The following is a 9,379-nucleotide window of genomic DNA, read 5'->3' on the forward strand; positions in this document are numbered from 1 at the left end:
ATGTACATTCTTAGCAAATATTAAAAATTATAAAAAAAAAATATGAATGAAGAAGTTGCTAAATAAAAAAAAATATGTTTGACGTATTTTCTTTATCGCTATGTAACCAGATAATCGAATCCCGCACAGGCAAGTCATTAAACTTTTGTAAAGAAATTTTTCTCTTCTCGACTTGGTCACATAATTCCGAGGAATTACTTTTACCTTAGAACTTCAAACAAAGTAAAAGGTTAGTAGTTCACACTGCTTAAAATATGTAAATAAACCTAACAAATTAAAAATAAATTGATTTTGTTTGCAAAATTTAGTTTCAAACCAAATTAAGACTTTAATATCAATGAACGCTTCGTACTATTTTAATTTACCTGTTCTACATTATATAAAGCTTCTGCAGCAACAGTATCTGACGATGTACGCTCCTCAGTGATTTGATTAGCTCTGCTCTGTAGCATCAATATCTGGTTACCTCATCCTTTATTAGTCGTAGTTTGATAATAGTATAACAAACATTTAATTGAACTGTATGTATATTTTGTATTGTATTGCCTTTTAAGTAGTTTGAAGCAAATAGATTAATAGCAAATTAGAAAACCTACATAATGTTAAGACCTAATTTAAAGGTTAACTCTGTCACCACTTTGAATAAGGAAGATATATACTCGGAAGATAGATCTCTTATTTTTTACAATGTCTCTATTCTTTTGAAGCTCTTTGAAATTGAAAATTACTTAAAGGTGAATCACATGTTAATGTTAATATGTATATTTTAATTAAATATTTCCATTTTTGAGCTCATATACTTTTACCCTTTATAGTTATAGCAAGCAACAAGCTGAATTACTAAACATGGTCAACGATTACAAAAGTATGTACGTTTTTATTTTTTTGCACGAACTGTACGGGAAAGGTGTTATTGACTACATCCGAGTAGATTGCTTGTAGTGTATATCAGAATTCGCTATTACAAATTACAAAACAAATATTTATAGTATTGAAATATATTAAATGTATGGAGCAATAATCAGAAGTTCCTGTGGTTTGCCAAACACTGTGTCAGTGACTGTCCACACGGTTTACCATTGTTTACATTTCACAGACGCCATTGGCAAGGAAAAACGTTCAAATCCAGGGTTGCTATAAAAAGACTGTAGGCATTTAATAAAATACAAAGAAGTAATAAAATGCAATTAGCAATAAATTTAATTGCCTTAAAACCAACAAATTTAATTGCACAAAATTTTTAAAATAAATATAAGTATAAGTACTCAAAAATTAAAATTAGTTTATAAATTTTCTTGGTCAAAATATTAGCGGGCCTTTATAGTTTAAATACTTGCATGTGATATAGAAAACAATAATTAGTATTTTTCAAGATTACATGCTATAATAGCCAGAACAAAAATACAAAAGATATTTTCCGGAAGTTCGGATTATATCAACTTTTAAGTTCGTTCGATATTTTAATAGCGTCCTAACGTTTTAACGAGCATCAACTGACTGACTTACTAGTCAGCACAACGTATTAATTGACGTTATCATCAGAAAATAATAGTATTACGTAAGTTAAATTAATAATTTTCGTTGAAGCATGCGCATATGAAGTTTTTCAGCAGAATGTTTGTGTTGTGTCGTAGTTTTTATTAGGTGGTAGTTAATTTTGTTTTTTAAATTTTCTCTATCAATCGTATATTATGTAATATATACAGTATTATGTTGCATTGGATATTTCTTTTTTGCGTTTACCTAGTAACTGAGAGTAAAAAATATGTCATGGAAAAATCGTGTTATTTCTAATTTAAGACGACCTAAAATGTCCGTAATCCTATTATTAGTTTAAATCATCTATTTCTAAAAAAATAAATTTGGCATAAAGAAATTGCTTGATAGAAAATAAAAACCACACTGTGTTAAGTAATAAATAAGATGCCACAAAACTATTCTTAATGATTTTGATTTACGATGGTTCATTTGGACGGATAATGGTATTTCTGACATTTTTCATAGTTATAAGTAAAAAAAAGAACACTACGTTTCGGGGATTGAACTCTACCGGGACTGAATCTTCAGTCTTCTGTCAAATTCCTTCCGGTAGGAAATGGTAACAGTGATGACGTGTTATGTAGTGTTTGGGTTCTGTGCAATGATATTGTTTGGGTAAATTCTCATCAGTGCTCTTGGTTAACCAGTCAGATATTATTTAAATATTTTAGTATCTTCACTGCCGCACATATTTTAATACGCCTTTGTGTATTAGAGGTATTTTACAAATACAAAGAAAATAGGGTGTGTGTTAATACTAAAACTTGGTTTTAATTTTTGTAAAAAATAATGATAGAATTTTTTTAAATCCTATTATCTTTTAATTATAAAGAAGTTATTGGTCCATAGGACAAATAAGCTGTAATCAGATCGAGCGTAGAGGCTTTTTTATACTTTAGTGAAGAAACGTGTATTAGTTCATAGACCTATTTACCCACTGTACTGTGCTTTAGTTCGTAGCAATTTCTTTAAAATTTCTTATTTACACAATATATAAAGATATTGCTAATAATATTTTTAATTACTTCAATATTTGCTCACAAAATATAACAGTAGAATCTTCATGTGCCTTGGCGTTCTTACCAAAAAAGCCTCATTCAATTACAGGCACTCACACGGCGATTGTTGTAGGAATCTCTTATTCGCATACGAAGCATAAATGAAACAAGTATGAGATTCAATTTGATAATTCCTATAACATAAGCACAGTACAACAGTGTAGCAGCTTACAGTACAAATTCTACAACAAACAAGGACAGTACAACAGTGAAGTAGCTGGCAGTACAAATGTTACAACAAACAGTTAAAAAATATATTTACATTTAACCTTAGAGCAGTTTAGATAACATACATTTCATCATTAAAATGAAATAGACGCAACGATGAGCCATGAAAGAGTTATATTGATAACTTATTAATGTGACCTTTCTAAGCATTTCCAACAGACAGATTCTTGGATTATAGAAGTTTTGTACTTCATATGGTTACTATCTAAAAAAATACTGATTTTTTGCTGGGTAAAATAAACCAACCAAATTAAAGTAAACTAATTTATTCAGATAATAGAAGTTATCTAAGATACATTTATAACCAAATTGACACTTAAAAGTAATCTTTGGTGTAAACAAAACTTTTTAATTTTTCTTCGTCAAAAAGTCGACCATTCCCTTAAAGGCTTCTGCACCTTTCTGGTTGACCTCGTAGCCAGGGAGGGAAGTCTTAGCCTTGGCCAACCAGGCAGCGACCTTGGGGTACTTGCTAACATCGTAACCAACCACCTGAAATATTACAAACACTCTTAATTAAAAAACAAAACTTATTTGTGAATTTCAACCATTTGTATTTGAGTCCCTAAAATGGAAAATAAATTTAAGAAGGAAATATTTCATTATCCTTCATTACTGACTCTTCAGGTATTAAAATATTACACGCGTGCAGTATAATATCCAGATAACAGATCAGTAATATGTCATTTTCGTAATATTCCTGCAAGTACATGAAGGCCAACTGTCACAATATTTTATATTTTACAAAATGAAAGAAAATGTGAAGACATATTTTCCATTTATATATTATGAAACACACTTTTAAGATTTTATAAACCATTTAAAAATTATAAATTTAATTGAGTTATAGTCATCTAGCTGTATCATATCCTATAATAAAGATCGTAAATTATGTTTTTTTAATGTCACGTACATTTTCTACGGTTTTATAAAGAGCTCTTGATCTTTTAAAACATAAATTTAAACTATATTTAACTATAATCATGTGTAATGTTATTCTATGATACAGTGTAAAATAATTGTATATCAAATAAATTTGAAGAGTGTTTAGTAATATAAATTGGTATTTTAAAGAGAAATTAATATAATCATAATACAATTATTTATAAGATTATTACAAGTAACTGTTAGTTTCTTTCGTCGAAATTAATTTGATGAAACGTTTAATATAGGTATGTATAGAATATTCATCATTCCAACATGGAAAATATTGGGATATTTATTATAAAACTATGTTGGGTTTATTTTGAAAGTCGTCCTTGTCTTAAAAGTAGCCAGGAGAAAAACTTACTGTTACAGACTAATTAACAGTATATTTATTGGCTATATTTAAGTGTCGGAGAAAAAGAACATTGCTCAACTTAAAATATCTGCATTAGCATTAACAAAGTACACATTTTCTTGTGCTATTCTATTGCCTATCCCGAATGAAGTACAAAATTATTTTTTGAAGAGCTATGTGGAGAAAGAAATTTTGGTTGGTTGGAGACTCAATTCATAAACAAATTATTAAACCAAAAGATTTTCTTGAAAATAATTATTCAATAATCTAAAAGCGTGATTATTTGAGACCGGTTTTGGTTTATTCAAGTAATATTCAATTAATAAACCATTGATGATGATGGTTCTTTCTCTGTGATTTTTTAACAGAAAATAAATGTTGTTAATAAAACAAAGCTGGTCTCAAATAACCACACTACATCTAAAGAAACGTGTTTATATTAACGAAGTAATCTAGAGGCTTTCATAATAAATAGTGTTTTAATTGGGTGTAAGTCCTTCAGATTAGATGCTTGTAAGCAATGAACTTTATTATGCTATAAACAGTACTTACTTCAGCAGTGGACACTGTGACCACGATGGAGATGTCAGCCAGGGTATAAGTGTCGCCAGCTACGCACTTGTTGGTCTTCAAGAAACTATCTAGGAAGCCAAACGCCTCATCTAGTTTCTTCTTTTTCTCCTCATCAAAAGGGGCTCCTCCAAAGAACATTGGGTACTGAGGATATGAAGAGAAGTTATACATTTTACTCAGGAGGTATTCTCTATTGCTATCATGTACCTTTCCCTAGATATCATAAAGAAATGTTTATAGTTATCCAATTTCATTCTTGGACTATCCGAATCTATTAGAACTGATTAAACGGTTACCAATGCTGTAACTGTGATTCAATACTGTTTAGAAATTCAATATGATCAATATTTAATTTATAAAAAGTCTCTTTTCAAAATGTATATGATATTTATTTAATAACAATTGCACTGATATTTCCAAAAACTAAAATACTTAAAATTCTACTTTTGTAATAAAACAAACGCAGCCATAGTTTATTTTATAAACAGTGCAAGTAACATTTTTTTCTTTTTCTTTATCCATTTTCAGCACTAGAATAAGATAATAAGGCTTTGAATACCAGCCAGCATCCCTAAAACTATATCTCTATGTTTTCTCGGTATTTCTTATAACCTGTATGAAACTTTGGCACTATAAGAGTAAGTAACAATTTTTTTTTTTTTGTTCTCAAAGTGACTTAAGTATTACTATTTATATTTTTAAACATGTTTTGATAATTCTATGGTAAAACATATGACTGCTTTTTATCTTATCCCTGCCAGTTTAGCCTACAAAAGATAACATTTATAGAGTTCATTATTGACACTGTAATATCAAAGATAAATAATAACAAGTTTTGAAAAGAGTATGGGCATCCTCTGTTAGTTAGACAAAACTTGTAGCTATAATTAAAAGAATTTACACACAATTATTCTGTTTTGTGTGTTGCATAATGAAACAAAATATAGAGTTTTTAGTTTATTTATAAAAATATAAAATGTTTCGTCCCCTAAGATTCAATAAAAATAAAGTTGAACAAGTTTTTTACAGTACATACTTGTTGCTCATACATTTTGCATTTGTAGCAATGTAAAGCAATTGTTGAAAATACTCACATACAAATCAGCAAATCTCTGGAAGAGAGTTCCAGCGTCAAAGTATAACCTCTGGTTTACAAGGGCGCGTTTTTTTTATGTCCTGGGGATACAACGTGTTACACTTTTCGTACTTCTCCGCTAGGTACATTATGATGGCTCGGCTGAAACATTTAGGGGAAAATATTGTTTATCACTCATAATGAGTATATATACTGACAGGTTAAACTGCCTTAAAAATAATTCAAAAATCAACAATAGACAGTTAATTTCCTGATTAATAATGAAATAATGCTTACATCTTGAAAATAGTTAAGTTTAAAAAAATTGTTTCTTGCAAAATTAATTCTTTTATTGTAAGTCATTCATAAAACTCACCTTTCATTGAGGGCAAGTCCATTGTCTACAATAGTGGGTACTGTGTGTTGAGGATTCATCTGAAAACAACAAAATGTTTTTAAATTGGATTGAATCAGAAAATTTTAAATTTTTTCTACAGCACACAATATAAGCCAAATATGTTTGGTTTCATCAGTTATCTGTTAAATATTTAAATGACCAAAATCTATTTTGTATTGTTATTTATTCATTTTTATTATTTACTATTTATAAATAACAAAATTTATAAATAACAACATGATAATGTTTTCTAGACTGTACGAAAATAAACTAGTATTTATTTAGCAGTACCTTGAGGTACTCTGGAGTCATGTGCTCTCCTTTCATCAGGTCAATGGTGTGGAGGGTGACATCCACCCCCAGAGCCTTGGCTGCCAGCAACACGACACGGCTAGGAGGGCTGGCGGGAGCGTAGTAGACGTCGATACCCATGACTGAAACATGTCACCATCACTTAATATAGATGAGGTCCAACAAGAGGATTGATTAAATTTACCACAAAATAATTGGAGACTTGAACAACTGAATCTTTTTATTTTATAGTAATATTAATGTATTGATTACTAGTTTCAAAAAGGCTTTAGGCAAAAAAGCTAAAGTCATTAAACCAGGAAAACTCTCCTAAGTAGAGCACAGGTGAAGTTAAACATTACAGGTTTCTTATAAATAATTGGCTAACTTAACGTATTTCTTAATAATACGTATACCATTTTTAATCTTTGATCCAAAATTAAACATGTTCTTTTCCTGTACATTTAATATTCTGTATAAAATTTATATATATATTTATTTATAATGCATATATAGGATTTGTTGTTCTTCGAATATATTGAAACATATTAACTTTATTTTTATTGGAAAATATGACACCTGTGTATGGAAAACAAATAATTGTAGTTTCTACCACGAGTTTTCAAAATTAGATAATGAATTGTCTCGAAACTAATGGTGTCATTTAAATAACTTAAGTAGTTATAATTATTTTTATCGAATTACCAAAAACAGTTATAAATACATATTTTGCAACATAACTTTTAAATGTTTTATATGTGTATTATAAGTACAGTAATGTTAAATGACTTATTTGTTGATATTTATATAATCAGACAGTATATATATTCATCAGATTTTAAAGAATTTACTAATAAACAGAAGATTCGCATTTATTTGAAATCAAAAAGTTACAAATTAGTTTCAAGTACAAAAATATCTATATTGAATAGTTGTAAAGTTCAAGTTATTTGAAATCATATTTATTAATATATATTATTATATGTATGTTATTAACACATTACCCTACTATAATCACTGTGAGGAATAATTAGGAATTGCCTATTAAATACTGAATATTAAACACTCTGTGCGTGATTTTCATTATGAATACTGAAGATGATTCTTGAAATTCAACTATATATCAGATTCATTTTAACATATGAGATAAACTCTCACATCAGTGGACATATAACCAGTCTGCTAAAAAAACTGTTAGTTTTAAAGAAAATTAAAGATTATTAGGAAAACTGATGAATTTTAAAATCTATTCCGCTATATGCCTGGTAATTAAAAATACAAGTAATATTTTGGAATTTGATTGTTCCTTTCCAAGCACACTGTATTATATTGCGTATCTAGTGTGATAACAACGCTTTATTAAATGTAACAATGAATAGGTACTTAGTTTCACTATTTATCAATAGTAAACTTTTTCTAGTCCAAGATGTAATATTCCAAGAAAGAGCAATGAGATGGAGGAATGGAATGTTAGCATTGTTAGGAATGGAGCATTGATGGTTTTGTTAATTACGTAAGACACGAAAATTAAAGAGGTTAATTCTTAATGAAAATTAAATAGTAGGCCTACATCTAAAAATATATTTTAGCTTGTAAATTAACAAAATAGGGGATGCTTGCATGTATAACTGTTTAAACTGTCTAATCTTTAATAGTCATACTCAAGCACTACTGTTGATAAACGTTTATATAAACAATTCACGCTATAAACGTAGTCTACTACTTTTATGACGTGTACAAAATTTACTTTGGTTTGGGATATGTACAATATTTATACTGGCATATATTTTTTCAAGGCATGTCATAGACTATTCAATGTACTGCAGTATTTATTTTTCCTCAAATGTGAACACTAACCAGGTGACAAGAGTCAACACATTAAAACTAACTAGCTAAAGATTTAAGGAATAAAATTTAAAATAAGTAATCATTTAATTAGAAAGCTCTCCAAAATTTTATACAACAAAAACCTATTCAGTTGTGATATTATAGATAAAAGACAAATAAATCAATTCTCGAGTAAACGAATCAACAAATAGTTTGCTAACCTTAGTGTAGTTGAAGAACAGAAACACAAAAGTACCGCACACACTTGCTGAAAGTGTCTAAGAGAATGACAGTTGTGACAGCCGAGAAGGCTATATGTATTAGGAGAGGGCCTGGAACATTTAGTCATTCCTGAAACGGTGTATGACGTCATCTCACTACGGAAAACCCATTCTCTGGTTAGCCTCACTTTCAGCGGCCGGGTGTGTACCGGTGACATTTAGTGTCGTGTGTAGTGATAATGCTGTCTGATAAGTATATCTCCACTTCTGATGTTGAATCAGTTATTTTTATTGAAGATGTCATTGTTTCGCTTTGCTAAGTTATCTCAATGACTGGATTGTAAATAAGCCGATAACTGCAACTCATCGTGACGTATCTTTCTTGCTTAAAGGATTAAATTGATCTGTCGCAATTTTCAAATATTTTTACAAATGCACAACTCTAGGATTTTATTATAAATATTATTATTATAGATAATTGGAAACTAGGAAAAAATTAAATATTTTTAAATAGTTGATATATTTATTAAATAAACTGAAAATTTTTATTAGAAACGGGATTTTAATGGCATGCCTAGTTAAGGCAAGAATATACGAGTATGTAGTTCGGAATCATGCAAATTGTTGGAATTTCTTATTTTTCATTAATCATTGAGGACCCTCAACTAATTATTGTTGAAAACAGTCGCTCTTAACCAACATAGTCCATATCCCATGATTCATTCATATAAGCTTAAAGCATCTCAAATTTGTAGTACAATATATGAATAAATGTGATATTTTGGCTATACAATTATAGCCGCTATTTGGTTACTGATAGAATAAACCACACGAAGAAATATTTGTTAACTTTTCGTGATTGAATTTGATTAAATTTTAACTGAGTAA

General features: G+C 29.0%; 1 pseudogene; it reads right to left on the minus strand.

The window, feature by feature from the left end:
* Window positions 1-3,075: 3,075 nt before the first annotated feature.
* LOC124354932 lies at window positions 3,076-8,644 on the minus strand (annotated as a pseudogene).
* Between the last annotated feature and the right edge of the window lie 735 nt (window positions 8,645-9,379).

The sequence above is a fragment of the Homalodisca vitripennis genome, chromosome 2, assembly GCF_021130785.1.
Source record: "Homalodisca vitripennis isolate AUS2020 chromosome 2, UT_GWSS_2.1, whole genome shotgun sequence".
NCBI classification, from domain to species: Eukaryota; Metazoa; Arthropoda; class Insecta; order Hemiptera; family Cicadellidae; genus Homalodisca; species Homalodisca vitripennis.